The following is a 19,692-nucleotide window of genomic DNA, read 5'->3' on the forward strand; positions in this document are numbered from 1 at the left end:
TTTTGCTTAAGCTAGCTTTAGGAAGTTTCTTGAGTAGTAACACTAATAGCATAAATTCCTGGGCTGCTCTACTACTACTTTTGTAAATTTTTATAGACTCCTTTATTCGTAAGTATCTGAAATATAAAAGGGAGATTATAAAGTAACATAATTTATAAATTGATGATAAAGTTAAATGAGATTTATGTATTTACTATATTATACTTTTATTGTTATTTTAGATTGTCCTCTACTTTAAAAAAAATTGCTGTAAAGCAGTATGCTGTGTTATGCAGACAGCATTATACTGTGTTTACATCTCTTGATTGCATCATTTTCTCTTCTGCTTGATTTAATCTCTTTTTTTTATCATAACCCCTAAGCATGCAAAATTCACTGCTAATATTGTCAGTAAGAGGCCACATTGAGTGATTTCTTAAAAGGAAATAAAAAGTGATTAAGGACTACAAAGCAGTGATGGTTACTGCTCAGTTATGAGTCAGGCATCTCATGTCACCATAGCTATTATATTAAAAAAATAACAATGAACTGATGAAAGCTGTCAAAGGATTTGCTTCATTGAAAGCTACAAGACAAAAAAAAAATCAAGAAGGACCTATATCAGATATAGAGAAACTTCCAATGACAATGATTGAAGACCAGACACAGAAGAGTACTCCTCTCACACTCATGACAATCATGGTCAAAGCAAAAAGTTGGTTTGCAATGATGCAAGAAAGAGCTAGAATCAACTACTATGTTGAATTTACTGTTACTTCTGGGTGGTATAAAAATTCAAGAATCATTATTTATTACACATTATGAAAAAAAAGTGATGAGTCTTCAAATGCTAATGTGAAGACAACAGAAGAATTTTTGAAAACTCTAGATAAGCTGATTGTGGAGAAAAATTATTTGCCAGAGCAAATATTCAATTTGAGTTAAAACTGCCTATTCTAAAAACAGATGCCTGAAATTATTTTTACCCATAAGGATGCTAAGTTACTATTAGGTTTCAAGGCATTTAAAGACAAGGTAAGAGTTTTCCTTGGGGGTAATGTTACAAGCTACAAAGTGAAATCTTCTGTGACCCGGCACAGCGAGAACCACAGGGTCTACCAGGATATCAGTAAGCACACACTGTCAGTCTACTGCAGAGCACTCAGAAGTCGTAGATGACCCAGATCCTCTTCCAAGATGCCCTCTTGAAGCACTATGCCTCTTGAAGTACTCTTGAAGTGAAATGGAGAAGTACTGTTTGGAGAATAATATACCTTTCAAAATTTTACTTATTGTTGATAATGCTCGAGACAGCCTCCTTTTATTGTGATCATCCTCTCAATATCACAGTGATGTTTCTACCTCAGACACCACCTCTTTGATCCAAGCAATGAATCAAGTAGTTATAATAGCTTTTAATACCTACTACCTGAAAAATAATCTTTGTCTAGGCTATCGCCGCAACTGAGAAAAGCACTGAGAAGACACTGATGCAATTTTTGAAAGTCTACAACATCTATGATTGCATCAGGCACCTTGCTTGGTCTTGGAGTGATATCACCAGAGTGTATAAATCACATTTGGAAGAAGATACTTGAGTTGTCTCGAGTTCAAAGAATTTGCCAGGGATAAGGAGGTTGCAACAATTAACAAGGTTGTGATTGAGATGGAAAACAACTTAAACCTGAGCATGGATGAGGATGGCACTAAGGAGGTCCTAGAGGTGGTTTCGGGAATGGACTAATGAAAAGTTGGTGGAACTGGAAAAGGAGTACATAGCTGAATAAGGGAGGTGTGGAGGAAGGAAAACTTTACAAGAAGAAAAAAGAAAAACCCTCAAAAAACTTCACAGCAAAGATTTTAGCAGAGCTTTTGCAGATCTTTACAAATTCCTTAAAGAGTTTGAAAACATGGACCCCAACGCTGAAAGGTTTTCATTATCAGAAAACCAACAGTGCAGTATCTGCTTACAATAAAAAATATGATGAAAAAGAAACAAACCAAGCAAACCACCATCTACACATTTCTGAAGAGTGACACCTCCTCAGGAAGAAATTTAGGCAGGTTCTTCAGATTATATTTCAGAAGAAGGCACTATTATTCAAGAAGACAACAGCCCTGTGTGGGTTATTGTCCTTGAAGGCCTTCCAGTGGGACAGATGTGGAGGTGGAAGACAATGCTATTAATGATTCTGACCCTGTATACCTAGGCTAATGTGTGTATCTGTATCTTTTCTTTTTAACAACAACAACAAAAAAAGTTGAAAAGCAGAAAAAAAACCTAAAATTTTCTTAAAAATAAAAAAGCTTATAGAATAAGATTATAAGAAAGGAAATATTTTTGTGTAGCTGTATAACGTGTTTATATTTTAAGCGAAGAGTTATCAAAAGAGTCAAAAAGTTTAAAAAATGAGAATTTATAAGGCAAAAAAGTTATAGTGAGCTGAGATTAATTTATTATTGAAGAAATTTTTAAAATAAATTTGGTATAGCCAAAGTCTACAGTGTTTATAAAGTCTACAGCAGTATACAGTAATGTCCTAGGTCTTCACGTTCACTCACCACTCACTGACTCACCCAGAACAGTTTTCCAATCCTGCAAGCTTCATTCATGCCAAGTGCTCTATACAGGAATACAATTTTGTATCGTTTATATATTTCCACTTTATCTTTTATCTATTTAGATCGTTTAGATACACAAACATCATTGTGTTACAATTTCCTCTGAATACCACCTATTCAGTAAAGTACTATGCTGTGTAGGTATGTAGCCTAAAAACAATAGACTATACCATATAGTCTGTTTGTAGTAGGCCATACCATCTAGGTTTGTGTTAAGTATACTCTATGATGTTCACACAATAACAAAATTGCCTAATGATATATTTCTCAGAATGTATTCCTATCATTAAGTGACACATGACTATATATAATTTATAGATATACTATACAAATTTCTGTATACACATAAATTATGTATTTATATATGTTATATGTATATATACATGCAAATGTGTATAAACGTAAATGAGGGGTATATACTCATATATGGATATACACATATACACATATATATGATATAAATATATACCTCACTTAACTTTATCTCCTCCTATCCATAAGGTGAGTACACATATACACATGTCTAAAAGAGTAATTGTGCCTGACACATAGTATACACTCAGTAAATATTAGCTGGCCAAAATGAATACAATAGAGATACAAACAGTACTGTCTTCCAATGACTGGATGTTTTTCATAAGTTTTCTGGCAATGCACAAGCCAAAATAAGTACCTCACTTCCTGTAGAGATCATTTAACCAAATTCTAATTTTTTTCTAAGTTTTTCAGTGCTATGCATTGGACTTCCCAAGTAATTTCCCTAGAGAGCTGGCACTATGCTCAAAGTGCACACACCAGCTTGAGTCACCAGAATATCCTCACACCCTATAACAAGATAGAGCAGCAGAGGTGGGTCTCTCTCCTGGAGCACACCATGCATGCATCTGTTCTCTCTCATCTTTGTAATCCTCTCCAAGGAAAGATGAGAACAGGGAAATAAAGTGCCTCCTTTTGCTGATCCTCTGCTTGAGAGTGTTTCCAATAAAGCCCATTTAGGTTCCTAGGCCTACTGTAACAAAGTAACACAAGCTGAGTGGCTTAACAACAGAAAACTATTGTCTCACAAATCTAGAGGCTGGAAGTCTGAGATCAGGGTGTCGGTGGGACCATGCTCCCTTTGAAGATACTGATTAAAGGACCTTTTACAGGACTTTTCTAGCTTCTTCTGGTAGGCTTCTAGCAGCACAACGCCAGTCTTCACATGCCCTTCTCTCTGTGTGCTTATCTATCTTTGCATTTGAATTTTCGTTTTTTATAAAGACACCAGGATTAGAACCCACCTTAATGACCTTTTCTTAATTTGATCATATGTAAAGACTCTGTTTCCAAATAAGGTCACATTCACAGATACTGGGAGTTAAGACTACAACATCTATTGGTGAACACAATTCAACCCATAACAGTGCCTATACTGGATGACATAATAGTTTTTGCTTTCAGCCAGCACTGAGAACTATTAATCATGGAGGGCAGCGAGGCAAAGAAGAATAACAAGTATTAAATTTTGGTTATTTTATTCTAAATTATTTTCTATTCTGACCTGGAAGTGTGAATAATTGAAGGATATAGGCACCAAAACCTTGGAACCAAGACAATTATTCTAGAATTTGAGCCTTTTTTTTTTTTTTTTAATTTGGGGGTTCTCCTTAATGCCTAAAAAATAGGTTGTCATTATTAGTTTCTATAAATATTTACACATTTAAAAATATTTTTCAGTTCACTTGAACTGCTGGAGGTACAAACATAAGATACATAACATCTGATCTTGAGGCACTCTCATTTTGACAAGGGAAATAGATAGCTACTAGATAAATCATAGTAATTGTGATTGATTGTTTAATGAAATTATAAACACGGTATTACTGAAATACAAAGGAGCAAACTATTAAACTTATCTGAGATAGCAAAGAAAAGTTTTATGGACATAAAAGTATCATTAGTAAATATTGAGATGGAAATAAAATGACCTTTGAGCACAGTTTGAAAAACAGAATTCCATGTGATATAAAAGAGAATAAAATATTACAGAGTTGAAGAACATTAATACTGGAAGTTATAATTATTACACCTGTTTTAATACAAATATTTAATACTTTAATATTTCAAATAAGATATGCCACATCATTAAATGTGTTAAACACACACACACACACTCACACACACACACACAGTAGGATTCACCTCATAGGTGCCATTTCTAGTCCCATTCTCGAGAGGGATTTACTAACGATAATTACTATTCACAATGTGATCGGTGTTTATATTCTCTAAATATGCCTTTTTATTGTTCAATATTAGATATTTTGTCTTAACGTTTTACCATGAAAATTAGAACTTAATTTACTCCACCTTATGTACCCTACTCTCAATATAGATATATCCTTTCATTATCATCTTTATTTATTATAACCACTTAGAACCATAAAGAGTTTTTAGAAACTTTCCACTTTTTAGAATGATATTAGTACTCCACACTTTTCTTCACCTCCCCTCCCTATTTCTAACCTTTGATTTCTGGAAGTTGTATTTAACTTTTACATTGTCAAGAATGAAAATATTTATATTCTCTTACAATTATAATAAATGCTCTGTCTATATGTTGACTCTAAATACTAAAAATGCATAAATATTATTTACATTAATATAACTATATAATTATGGTTCACTGCAGAGAAATTTTGATATTAATATATTAGCTTCTCTCTATTTCTAATGCCTTAATCCTTGTGCTACTTAAATGGGAAATTTCAAATGGATTCTTTACACTTCACTAATTGTTCAAAACCGTGCCAATTTAATTTGCTTCATATTCAGGCCCTGTTTTTCTTGCACTTCTTTTAATATTTGTATTTCAAAATAATTTCAGACTTAGAAGTGTTAAAAGCATGTATCAAGAGTTCACATATACTGTTTAGTCAGCTTTCCTAATAACCTGCATAACTAGAACGTTATCAAAACAAGAAAATTAACGTTGTTATCATGCCATTAACAAAAGTATGGACTTTATTTGAACTTTAAATTTTTCTCCAAATGTCTTTTTTTTCTCTCCCAGGATCCCATACTGCATTTATCCTAAGTCTCTCCTAATCTCTGATAGTTTCTCAGTCTTGTCTATCTTTCATGACCTTGAAACTTTTGAAGAATACTGGTCAGTATCTTACAGAATGTCTCTCAATTTTGGTTTGTCTCATTGTGAGATTGTGGTTTTGAATTCTGGGCAAGAATAACACAGGATTCATGTGCGGTCTCATTGACTCTCATCCAGGGGACATGATGTTGTTGTGTTTAATTGTCAATGATTTTAACTTTACTCTCTGATGGGTTTCAGCACTATAGAGTTACTATTTTTTCCCTTTATAATTGATAAATATTTTATAAGAGATCCTTTGTGGCTATTAAAATATTTTATTTCTCCTCTAATTTTCAACTAACAATTATAGCATCCATCAGTGAATCTTGCTGTAATAGTTATTAATGTCATATTTGCCTAATTGTGTTTTTATAGTTTTCTCATTCTTTCTATGTTTACTAATTGGAATTTGTATGGGGGAGCTATCTCTTCTGCCCTATTTAATTATTTATTGAACTATTTATTTATATTCACATAGACTCAAGGATATTTATTTTATTCTATGGCTCATAATGCAACATTACCACTCTTTAATTGACTGCTCAAATTTTTCCATTTGGCTTTCATAGCTGCTTCTACTGGAGACCAAATGAAAAGAGGTGACACAGTAAACCCAGCAAGCTTAGCTGCTACGTAGTAAGCCTGGCAAGCTCGGTAACAGAAAGTAACCACACAGGATGAGCTGATCATACATTTCTAAGTGTCAGGTCGTGATAAATAGTGACATCCCAGACTTCCAGCTTTCTTAGCAAGGTCAATCTTTACCTTAAGGGAGTCCTTGCCCATTATTTTTATGCACCTACGATAACATATTTTTGAAATTTCAAAATAGTTTTCTTTTCCAGACCTCTCAGAAGCATATTTACTAGCAACAGAGAATGTTAACACTGAAAAGCCTCCTCATTATTCCTGCCAGCGTACATCTCTATTCACTTTGTCAAATATTAACTATCCTGTATCCATCAATGTAAAAGAAATATGTATTTCTTAACTTTGTTTTCTAATCAATCCTAAGCATTTCATCACTTTGCTATCTCCCACCTCCTTAGTCTACTACCAATGAATTTCATGTAACCTTCCTTAAGTTTTCTCTTTTGATTCTAAATGTACAATATAAACTTCAGAATGTCGCTCTCCAGAGCATTTTCTCAATCTGTTTACTTCCAAGCATGTCTTCAAACTTGGATCAACAAATTCTTATAAAGCTTTTTACAGTTTGGACATTCTTCTGTTGACAAGATCTTAGGTCGTTTTGACTTGACTCTACCTTTTCTCCAGTACTTCATTATATTTAAGCATAAGGATAGTTTCTGGCACATCTTATATTTTTTCTACCCCAGCCATGGGATTTACTTTTCTCTAAATAACCTTGGTTCAATTTATTATCTAGTGGAGCTTATTTCTAGAATTTCTGTTCTAATGGTCTATTTGTCTATTTATGTACTAGACAATATCACACTGTTTTAATTACAGAGGCAAGGTTAAATGTCTGATATACTTATCTGTTTGTAGCTTTCTTTTTTCAGTATTTCACTAGACTATTCTAGCGTGGTTGATTTTCCATATGTACTTTAGTATCAAATTGTTTAACTCTATAAAATTCTAGATGGTATTTTTGCTGTTACCACAATAAATTTATATATTAATTTAGTGAAAACTGACATTTTTATAATGTTGACTTGTCCTCTCCAAAATAAAGAATATGCATTCCATTATTTCAAGCAATTCCATTATTGATAAAACTTTTCCTTGTATGGGTCTTGTGCATTTTGTATTAACTTTATTCTTTAGTATTTAGTCACCTTTGTTGCTGTTGTAAATGTATTTTTGCTTCCATAATGTTATCTAGCCAATTATTGTTTATATATATAAAGATTATTAATTTTTGTATGTTATTTTTGTATCTTATATTTTTCACAACTCTTATTGTCTTAGTTTATTTTATTATTGATTAACTGGGGTTTTCCAGGCACAAATAGAGATAGACTTTTTCTTACCCATTGTTATTTCACTAATTGATTTCTCTTTTCTAATTGCATCGACTAATAACTCTAGTAAGGCTAAATAGTAGAGTGTCGTTTGTTGTCACATTTAATGGTTTTCATCTTGAGTTTTAAAGAGTCTGATATCAGAATCACTATCCCTTGTATTTTTTAATTTGCATTTGTTGGTATATCTTTTTCTGATCACTTTATTTTAGACGTGCCTCCTAATCACAGCATATAGTTGTGTTTTTGTGTGTGTGTGTATGTAAGCCAAGATTAACTTTTTTTTTCTTAACTAGGAGAGTTAGTTCACATTTGAATATATGAGCATGACTTTATAAACATATGACAGATATGTAATCTCAACTCTTTAAATTTGTTTTATGATGATGTTTACTTTGCCATAATTGTATATGGGTCTTATAAAATTTTATTTCTAATTTTTTAGAAGTTGCTTTATATTTAAATTTTGACTCTCCTATAGTTTTACTGTTGACTTTGTTGTTGTTTACTTTTCCAAAAATTTCTAATTATCATTTTCTTTTGATTTGTTGAGAAAGAATTTCCTCCTTTTGGTGTCCTGTAACCATTTAATGTCATCATTAGAGCAATCTGCCCAAAACTATCCTCTTGACTGCACAAAAGAGGAGGAAAGCATCTTATCTAATTAGTAAATTTTAGAGAAAGAACTGAAGATATCATGGTTCTTTTCCTTTTCTCTTTTTCTTCAGATATAATGTATTACAAAGACGAACCATCTAAGTAAAATCTTTTAAAATAGGATATTAGAAAAGGGAGAGATATTTAAATTGTTGCTAAATCAGGAAGTGGCTGAACTCCAATGACATCTGACAGAAGATGAGAGCAAAATTTATGATAATAGAATTGACTGAATCTATAGAAAAGATTTTCAAAGCTATTAATAGAAAGTCCCCTGTAATATCAATATGAGAAACATCTTTTGAATATCTAAACAAATAAAAGTAGAGGGACATGAAAAGTCAGCATAAGAGTCAAAATATTTTAGGTGACATTTCAGGATGTCATTAAAAGGATGTTAAGCAGAAGTATAAATAAAACTCCAGGCCTGGTTCTGATATTGGTTAGCAGAGAAAACAATTTCTTAATGGTTTTTTTCTAATTCATGGATGTGAGAAAGGATAGGATTTTGGATACTTTTTGGAAAAGCTGGTATGTATTTGTTCTGTTTCACTGACAATGGGAAACGTAATCAGTTGATATCATTGCAGAACTTTTGATGGGCTATAAGGGACAATGTGGCCAGACATAATTTGAGTTGGAAAATATAATATAAAGTGGGGTTTCAGTCATGATACAGAGGAACCTTGACATTTCTTTGATTTATCTGCTCTTTTAATCCATTCCAGATACTTCTGAACATAAAATTTTGAATTCCCACTAGTGGGCATTTAAAATGGCTGGTATTGATGTAGTTGACTCAGAGAATATATATATATATATATAAATGCCCTGAAAAATTGCCGATGTCTTTGCCTGAGAAAGCAGTCATACTCTTCGTTCATCAGAGGCCTCATGATTAGACAAATGATTTAAGAGAACAGAGCTGGAGAAATTTGGAATACAAGATTAGAGAACTTCTTTTCCCTTGTCTTCTTGGTCCTTCAAATCTCAACCACCAGGCTCCATTTTTCTCGAGCTCTCAGGAAACCACTTATGTTTGCTGGAGCTATTTCTTCAGAGTACTTTAGTCACAGGTAAAAAAAAAAAAAAAAAATGTTTTACCAATCTCAATGCAATTCTCCATTAAATATATATGAGATTAGTAGGGTTTTCCTGACTTTCCTATGTTTTCATATTCAAAGATAGACTATTACTATAACGGTATCTGGATGCCCAGATACAACAGGAAAAATAAATCCACAGTGAATGAGTCTCCTATTTTGCACATTGAAATATCATTATTTGATCTGTGATCTTACACCTTATTTGCAGAGGTATGCATTGACTTCAACTCTATGACTTAGGTTCTTAATCTATAAAAGCCTTAGGCCCATGATTATTAGTCCTTATTCCTACATATAAGGGTGGCATATGCAATAATATTGTGTAGCAGTCCGAAATTATGTGATGGTATTTAAATCATTGACTTTTGTTTATTCATGCACAAGGGTTAACTGAGTCAAGCCATCTACTCAAAACTCTGGATACCAGCATGAACAAAAATATGAGGACTTTGCTTTTATAAAACTTATACTCCAGTGACAGAGATTGACAATTACCTTGAACAAACAAGATACTTACAGGGTATGAGAAGTGCTATGCACACACAGTTGATGTTTCGTGAGATAGTGACCGCTAAACAAGGGAAAGAGTTTTCTCGATGTGAAATAGAAAGGGAAGGAGACTGTAAAGGAAAGACATTTAAGTGGAACTAAATACAAGAAAGAGCCAGATAAAATATTTAATAGCTAGTAGGACACAACGTGTCTATGAACAACTAACATAACTGTACTGATGTACATAGATTGCAAAATCTGGTTGAGTACTTAATATGTCAAGACATAGTGTCGCTGTTTATAATAGCCCTTCTTACAGGTGTGAGGTGGTATCTCATTGATTTTTCTTTTTCTAATAGCTAGTAAAGTTGAGCATATTTTCATAAGTCTTTTGGTTATTTGTATATCTTCTTGGGAGAAGTGTCTTTTCAGATTCTCTTCCCATTTTTTAATTTGATTGGTTTTTTTGGTTGTTGTTGAGTTGTATGAGTTTTGTATATATCGTGGATATTAACACCTTATTGAAGGTATTGTTTGCAAATATATTCTTCCATTTAGTTGCCTATCTGTTTTGTTGATGGTTTCTTTTGTTGTACAGAAGCTTTTTAGTTTGATATACTCCAATTCATTTATTTTTGCTTTTACTTCCCTTGCTTTTGATGTCAAATTTATAAAATTCTCTCTAAAACCAAGGTCCATGAATTTAGTATCTGTTTTCTTCTATGCAATTTATTGTTTCAGGTCTTATTTTTAGGACTTTGCCTTTTGAGTTACTTTTGATGTGTGGTGACAGATATCAGTTTACTTCCATTCTTTTGTACGTGAATTTCCAGTTTTCCCATCATTATTTATTGAACAGGCTTTCTTTTCTCTATTGTAGGTTTTTGGATCCTTTTTTTGAAAATTATTTGCCATATACATGTGGGTTTATATCTGGGCTCTCAGTTCTGTTCCATTGGTTGTATGTCTGTATTTCTGCCTATACCATGCTGTTTTGACACCTGTCGCTTGGTACTATAATTTGAAGTCAGGCAGTGTGATTCCTCCGGCCTTGTTCTTTTTTCTCAAAATTGTTTTGGCTGGCTGTTAGGGGTGTTCTGTGATTCTACATGAATGCTGGAGAGGTTGTGCAGAAAAAGAAACACTCATACACTGCTAAAGGTAATGTAAATTGGTACAGCCCCTATGGAAAACAGTATGAAGATTCCTCGAAAAATTAAGAATAAATTACCATATGACCCAATAATCCCTTTTCTGGGTATCTAGCTCCAAAATTTGAAAATATTTATCCATAAATATATATGGATCTAATGCTTATTTCAGCATTATTCATGGTGGCCAATACACAGAAACAACCAAAGTGTCCTTCAATAGATGATTGGATAAAGAAGATGTGGTGCACATATAGAATGGAATAGTAGACATAAGAAAAAATGAAATACTGCCATTTGTGATGACATGGAAGGATCTCAAGATAATCAAGTTAAGTAAAATAAGTCAGACAGAAAAGTTGAGAATCATATGATTTCACTCACACATGTGGTATAAAACTGAAAACAACAAATGAACAAGATAAACAGAGACTCATAGACACAGACAACAGTTTAATGGTTACCAGAGAGAAAGGGGAGAAGGGGAAGTAGATAAGGATAAAGGGGGTCAAATATAAGGTGACAGAGGAAACTTAATTTTGGGTGGTGAACACACAATACTATATGTATATATACTGATACATTAGTGATACTGATATATATGATACATTAGTGAATTTTACACTTGACATCTCTACAAGTTTAACCAATGTCACCCCAATAAATTTAATAAAAAAGATAAAGTGAAAAAAATAGTGTGGCTGTAGAGAGGAGAGTGAGAAAGTGACAGCTTAGATCCAGCTGCACAGAATAGTATATATTACCTTGTCTATACTGTCAGTGTACTACACAGTTAGGTCCAAGTAAGGCATTTAAATTGTATTTGTATTTGGTGAAAATCTGAGAAACTCAAGATACTTTTTTTTTTTTTTTTTTTTTTTTTTTGAGAATGGAATGGAGGCAAGGAGGTTATACTATGCCTGCTTCAACTGCCTCCAGCAGCAGCTTGTACACAGTACTATTTTTGGCTCTTTCATGAGTTGAAGACTTACACGTTCTCTTAGGCATTTTGAGCTCAGGGGCATCTAATTTTAGCAGAATCCACAAAATATAAGCATTTCCATATTTAATGGCACACAGCAGGAAAGCCCCTTGAACAAGGAAGTCTTGGAGTTTCGCCAGGCTTCCAGCAGGAGGGCTCACTGAAAAAACGATTTGTGGCCAAAAAAAAAAAAAAAAAAAAAAGCAATAACAAGATTTCTTAAGTCTAAAGTACAAATTTGAGGATCCCAGTGGAGGCACAACTTGGAAAAATTCACCACAGTAAGGAAATCAACTGTTAAAATAAACATATATTTTTCCCGTTCGATAACTGTCTCCTATAATACATATGAATTAATCTACCTGATTTCAGTACATGGAAATATTTGCCTTCATCTTTATATAGAAATACTTCAGTTCTGTTCATTTTATTTGTAAGCAAAGCATGGAAAATTATACATTTTCTTATTTTTTATAATATTTTATTTATTGTCATTTCAGGTGAAAAACATTGCTTACAGTTTATCAACTGTAAAAATTTTTAAAGTTAACATAGTTAACATTTCATACCAGGGAAATGACTAGTTTGTCCTAAAGTAATCCTATGTGAATCCTAAATTCAAAGTCTTCAAATTAGAAGGTAATATATCTAGGCAAAATCTCTGTGGAATTAAGATTGTAATAGTGTCAAGTTCAAATGCATATAGTATAACCTTGTTTAAAAGAGTTCAGGAAAATGTGTTTTAAACATAGTGAAGAACTGTCATTGTAGCCCTCAGAACAATATGTGGTCAAGGAGTCATAATATCAGTTTGGGTTACACCAGTGTGCAAATTAGGAGAAACTTCGTGCAACTTTCTGGCCTTGTTTTTTGTTTTTGTTTATATTTTTTCTCAACTGACAACACCAAACCTAGTTTGCAACTAAGACTATTACTGACAGAAATACAATAATTTAAAGGAAATAACTACCTGAAGAATTGTACCATTGATGAGAACTACTTGGGATTATTCTGATCATTTTATATATATATATATTTAATCTAATTTTTAATAAAGTATAATAGGTAAGAATTTAGATTTATAAAATTTCACAAACTGATGACAAACTGATGGGAAACCAGCTCCCAGGTCAAAAAAGGAAATGTCACTGGCGTCCAAACAAACCCTCATCTGTACTCTCTTTATTCATTACGCCACTATGAAGAAGCTATTTGGAAGCTGAGTCTACAGGTGGATCTTGTCATTATTAGCTGTTAACTTATACAGTATTATTAAGTAAGCCACTGTAGAAAACTCTCTCAAAGTTTTTCTTCTTGGACCTGTCAAATTACACGAATAAAGATTTTCCAATCTTTTGTGTACAGGGTAACCTCTTGCCTCTCAGCATGCTGAACGCCCAGTAAATTTATCTAATCCCTCTAAATACCATACTTTACACTCACCCCATAAATGTGCCCAGTAGCCCTAAGTCCAGAATTACTTTACAATCTCCAAAGAACAAGCTTTCAATTTTGTTTTCCTGTGTTGAGATGAGACAAACTCCCAACTCTACAGAAGATTAAGGGATCTGAGATTCTCCCCACTTTTTAATCAAGCTTTAAAATAATCCTTCTAATTTTAGTATTTCTCTTTACCCTACAGCAAAAAGCGCCTGTTTAGTTTTCCTAAATCAGGAGTCCTCAGAAGATTCTGTGGTATAATCCTCAAATTTTGCCTTTGAGAGTAGGAGCTTTGATCTAATAAATTATTTCTTTACCATTGTTTTCTAGATTTTATTTTTTTAAATTACCGTTCTCCAGTTTTCTTGTTTTTGTACATACACACTTTACTGTTATTATTGTGGAGTATGGGGAGGAAGCAAAAGTAGATGTGTCTGTTTGATTCAATATTCTCCTTTTTGCTCAGAAGTCTCCTAATTATTTTTCATTTTTATGCACCAGAGCCAAGGAAAATTTTCAAGATTATTTGATAATCTTTCAATTCCATAAAGAACCTAACAAATTTAACTTTATAATTAAAACTACAATGAAGTTTCGTCCTAGGGAAGTTTCCTTTCTAGTCCTCAGTTTTGACCACTCTTTAGAATTGTGTGTGTGTGTGTGTTGCATGCGTGCATGTGCAATTTTCTGGGACATTTTCCTTTGCTTCTCTGTTTTCTGAATTAGAAAGGAACTTGTTTTCCTTTTATTTTTATATTTTGTTTGTTTATATTTCTACTTTTTGGGGGGAAGAACAGATTAGATTCTTAGAAAGATTTCATAAGAGACTAATTCTTTAAATTTGACCATATCTGTCAATATATTTATTCTGCCTTTTTTTTTTATTGCTTATCTGCATCCATTAAGAAGTCTAGATCAAAAATCTCATGCCTTCAGATTTTGAAGTAATTGTACACTGTCTTCAAGCATTGACTCTGATTTCCTTGTCTTTCTATGTGACTTTTTTTTTTCTGTATGAAAACTCTTAGCATCTTCATATCTGTGGTATTTCAACATTTGTTTGTAGTGTGTGTGTGTGTGTGTGTGTGTGTGTGTGTGTGTGTGTTTCTGTGTGTCTTTGTGTTTAATGTACTGTGCTAGACCATTAAAATTTTTTTTGCTTTCTTAAATCTTATCCTCAGCTCTAGAAAATGTTTTTGTATTCATTATTGGATAATTTACTCACTTAAATAACTCTTGCTTCTCTTTCTAAAGCCACTATCAATGAGAAGTTTATCCTCTTGGGTCAATCTTAATATTTGTATTTTTCAACTTTTAGTTTCTGTTTTTTACTTATGTTCTACTTTTTGAGAGATTTCTTACCCTGTTTACCTTTAAAATGAGTTGTTATTTTGCTAATGAAAGTTTTGATTTTCAAGAGCCCTATTCATATTCTTTCATTGTTCCTTTCTTATGCCCTATTCTTGCTTTACAGGCATAATATTTTCTCTCATCTCTCTGATATGTTAAAGGTATGATTATTGGCTTCTATTCCTGTATTGTATCTTCCTTACAAATTCCCCTTGAAAGGAGATTGTGTGTGTGTGTGTGTGTGTGTGTGTGTGTGTGTGTGTGTGTACGTGATTCTTGTTCCTGATTCTCTATCTGGTTTCTCTCTATGAGTGGGTATGAGGCTTATTGACTTATTAGTTTCACTATAAAATAACAGTTGAATTACCTTATTATTTTGGTCTATAGCTTTCTAAGTGTCAATATATAAATTATTTTCTCTGGGACTATTTAGTTATTCAAGAGAAAATACATTGAATCACTTACTTGAAAGAAGTTTTCCTTTTCAGCATTGTCAAAGGAGGGAAAAGTAAGGTGCCTTAACATGTTGATTCAGTACCATTTAGCTGTAGATTTTGTTTGATGCATTTTATTGCTTATTTAACCCTGTACTTATCCTTGCTCTTAACTGTGCATGGGATATCAGGTATACAAACTGGGGACAGAACCTTGGTGTGGTCCATCCCTTCTCTGCACAAATTCAACCACATTTCCTGCTGTCAGAGTGAGCTTCACTTCCACCTTCCCTATAACCTGTGCTTTTAAGCTTTGAGGCTCTCAAAAGTTCACAAAAGTAAATTGCCTTATTTTTCTTGGCCTTCTATTAATTTAGCTTTTAGGCTGTAACGTCCCCTACTCCTCAATAATATTACTTTTAATTTGCATTTTCTCTTGAAAAATATGTTGTTCAAGTTCCTTTATTGTGCCTATTCTTCCCTTCTCGTTGTCCTTATGTCCTCTGTAACTATAATTTTGTTGGGAATGCATATTTATAAACTTGCAAGCAGTCCAAAGGCATGCATCATATTTTCCTTTTACTTTTTTTTTTTGAGTCCCTAGGTTAGTATGTAGCATAACATGAGAGTTTAGAGGATCAATACTTTTTTTAAAGAACTGATTGTTGAAATCAGTATTTATGAAACTACTAGTGAATTTGGCACATAAATATTACAGTCAAAATTTATGATAGCATATACAATATCTTTCAGTATTGACATAATTTAATTCACAAAATGGTCATTTGTCCAACTAGAATATTGTTTCTTCCTCTTATCTCTCTGTAAATTTTTAATCTATCTTTCCAAAATGTTAACCCAGTGAGTTCATCACTTCTAATAACACTTTATTGGTTTCAGGGAATTAATTTCTATTCCGTATTACATTTGCACATTGCATCTATACTTATTATTTAGTACATCAATTTGTATGTATTTGTTTATTGAAAGAAGAAATATGATCTTATCTGATTTTTTTTCCCCTAGGAGCTAATACACCTGACAAAATACCAAAACTCTACAAATATTTATTAAATTGAAACAAATCATATTTTCTTTTAGAAATTATGAGAAAGAACAGAAAGATACTGGTATGGCTACCAATTGATTTTAGCTATTTTAATATACCCACAAAGCCCAGGAAATTGATTTTGGTTTCCCAAAAGGATTTTGTTGTTTGTTATATGGTACAGAAGTAAAAGTGTACTTTCCTACAAAAGGAATTAGGACAAATATGAAATAAATTGTCCTCTCATAAAGATTTGGAAACATACCTAAGTAAGAATTGGCCCCTGGATCGAATTTATTCTATTAGTTTTAGACCATCCAATAGGCCATTTAGATGATTGGCCATGTGGAAAGTCAGAGTAGATTATCAGTCAATATTTTTATTAGATACTATCCCTATAGAGGTCCATTAATTTTTCCTAATGCATTTCTATCTTGAATGTGTATATATGTTAGAATGTGATCTGAGGTCAAATGTTTCACTGTATTTTAAACAAAGAAGGATTTATCATTTCATAGAGGCTAGAAAGAATTTTTTCCTTTATGGTTAGCTGATTTTTAGATTTGCTTGTAGAGAAAACTTACTTTTGTAGGACAAAAGCAACACCTATCCATTGTAGAAAGTGTTTTTAGTTTGTGGATAGAGAGGAAAATGAGGTGGTGAATGAAAAATGATTTGCTCTTCTGCCAACCTTCAAACAAGTGACTTTTTTCTGGTTGGCTTGGCAATAAGATTTATTTTGATTCAGCTCCACCAGCAATGGGCCAAAGTGCAGTGTTTTATTTTTTTTCTTTTATGTGTTGTTTTCTTTAATTTAAAATTAATCAAATCAAACATTTCCTTGCCATACCTTGTAGCCGATACAAAATAAGAAAGCCAACTTGCAGTTGTGATCTGGATTACTATGCTTCACTACTATTCATTGGAGCAGTTATAATTTTAAATTCAGCTTGATGTACCCAAGCATGTGTGATAATCTAAATATAACCCAGACATTTTAGCAATTAGAAAAAAAAAAAAACAATTTCTCTGAAGGTAGTTGGAAATATAAATCGCTTGTCAAATGAATAGAATATATTTTTGTTGTTTTGTTTTTTATTTGTTTGTTTGTTTATTTGTTTTTTAAACCTGGAAGAATAAAATGGAGAAAGGTCGGGGAAGTCAAAAGAAGATTAAATAGTTACTGATGCTGTTAGATAATTAGCCTTCCTACATTATAAAATTTTGTTCTATAGTTATTGAAATAATATAGGGTTATCTCACTGATAACTCTTCAGTTTTAAAAGGGTTGATATTTCTTTTCTGTGCTAACTAGAAAAGGGTCCATATGGCGTTGTTCCTGGTTCCCACGTAACTTAAAGGGAAACTGTCACAATGTCTGGGGCCCTTGATATCTTGCAAATGAAGGAGGAGAATGTTCTCAAATCCCTTGCAGTATGAATCCGCTTAGTCGGCACCAGCTTTGACTTCCAAATGGAACAGTACATTTACAAAAGGAAAAGTGACAGCATCTACATCATAAATTTGAAGAGAAACTGGGAGAAGCTTCTGCTGGCATCTCGTGCCATTGTTGCCATTGAAAACTCAGCTGATGTCAGTGTCATATCATCCAGGAATATTGGTTAGCAAGCTGTGCTGAAATTTGCTACCGTCACTGGAGCCACTCCTAGTGCTGGCTGCTTTACTCCTGGGACCTTCACTAACCAAATCCAGGAAGCCTTCCAGGAGCCGAGAATTATGATGGTTACCCATCCCAGGGCCGACCAGCAGCCTCTCACAGAGGCGTCTTATGTTAACCTGCCTACCATCACCCTGTGCAACACAGACTCTACTCTGCACTACATGGACATTTCCATCCCTTGCAACAACAAAGGAGCCCACTCAGTGGGGCTTATGTAGTGGATGCTGGCCTAGGAGGTCCTGTGCATGCATGGCATCATCTGCCATGAACGCCCATGAGAGGTCATGCCCCATCTCTACTCCTACAGAGATCCCGAAGAGACTGAAAGGGAAGAGCAGGTTGCTGATGAAAAGGTTGTAACCAAGGAAGAATTTTAGGGTGAATGGGCTGCTCCAGCTCCTGAGTTCACCGCAGGTCAGGCTGAAGTCGCAGACTGGTCCAAAGGCATGCAGGTGCCCTCTGTGTCTGTTCAGCAGTTTCCTACTAAAGACTGGAGCGCTCAGCCTACCACTGAAGATTGATCTGCAGACCCCACTGCTCAGGCCACTGAATGGGTAGGAACAACCACTGAGTAGTCTTAAGCTAGTCTTCCACAAACTCTTAAACAAAATGGAAATAAGGTTGATGGAAAATAAACAGTTTCTAAAAGTTAAAAAAAAAAAAAAAGGTTAACATCTTTAGAAATGTATGTTGGCAAAATTGCTGTGATTGAGAAAATTTCTGCACTTCATAGAATATAATTAATATTAAGCATAAATAACCATATATGTATTGTGTTCTCTTTATAAATATTTTTAATGTCTAACTGATTGAACAGAAATTAGAACCTATGTTTTAAACACATTCTAGTCTAACCTAAACTGAAACAGCAGGAATGTCTAGTCACTAGAGGGCAGCCATAATCTGTTACAGTCCATAAAGATCTTCCTGGATACCCAAATTCAGTTGCTGATGTGGAGGGCATGATTTAGAATTAGAGAGCTGTTTTTAGCTGTATATATTTTAGAAAGAGGACACTAACATCCATGTTTAGACAACCTATTAGAAATGATCTGATTAAGAGCAAAGCAAACAGATGATTGCAATGCTATTTGTGTAAATGTCATGTATACATATACCCCAGTTATCATAGAAAAATACTAAACGTGATAAAAAAGAAAGTGCATGAGTTTTCATGTGGATGGATGGCCTCACCCATGTTTTTATTGGTTTGCTGTTATTAATAAGAAACCAAAGATCCAAGCACTGAATAAGGAACTATAAAATGCCTATGAGGCTGCTCATTTCTTCAAAATTTAGCTAGCTTCAGAATGTATGTAGATCTTCTGGAAGGAGTTGGAAATCAAAAGCAAATGAACACTTCATATCAACAGATGTTACTAGGATTTTGTAACTGGGATAAACGTAGTTCATGCCAACCTAAAAAAGAACACTGCCAAGTAAGCCTTACACATGGTAGAGTTTAAATCTCTTGCCTTTAATGAGACCTCCTTTACCGGCCAATTTGAATTAAAGATAAGTGCCAATTAGCATTATGCAGACATTTCAGCTGCTGTCCTTCCCCTTAGAACCACCCACCTAACCTATTTAAAAATCATTTGTGATCTTTTGAGCACAATAGAGGTCAGTAAT

General features: G+C 33.4%; 1 pseudogene; it reads left to right on the plus strand.

The window, feature by feature from the left end:
- The first annotated feature begins 17,545 nt into the window (after window positions 1-17,545).
- LOC107511187 lies at window positions 17,546-18,734 on the plus strand (annotated as a pseudogene).
- Window positions 18,735-19,692: the final 958 nt, after the last annotated feature.

The sequence above is a fragment of the Rousettus aegyptiacus genome, unplaced genomic scaffold (assembly GCF_014176215.1).
Source record: "Rousettus aegyptiacus isolate mRouAeg1 unplaced genomic scaffold, mRouAeg1.p scaffold_m13_p_1, whole genome shotgun sequence".
Lineage (NCBI taxonomy): Eukaryota > Metazoa > Chordata > Mammalia > Chiroptera > Pteropodidae > Rousettus > Rousettus aegyptiacus.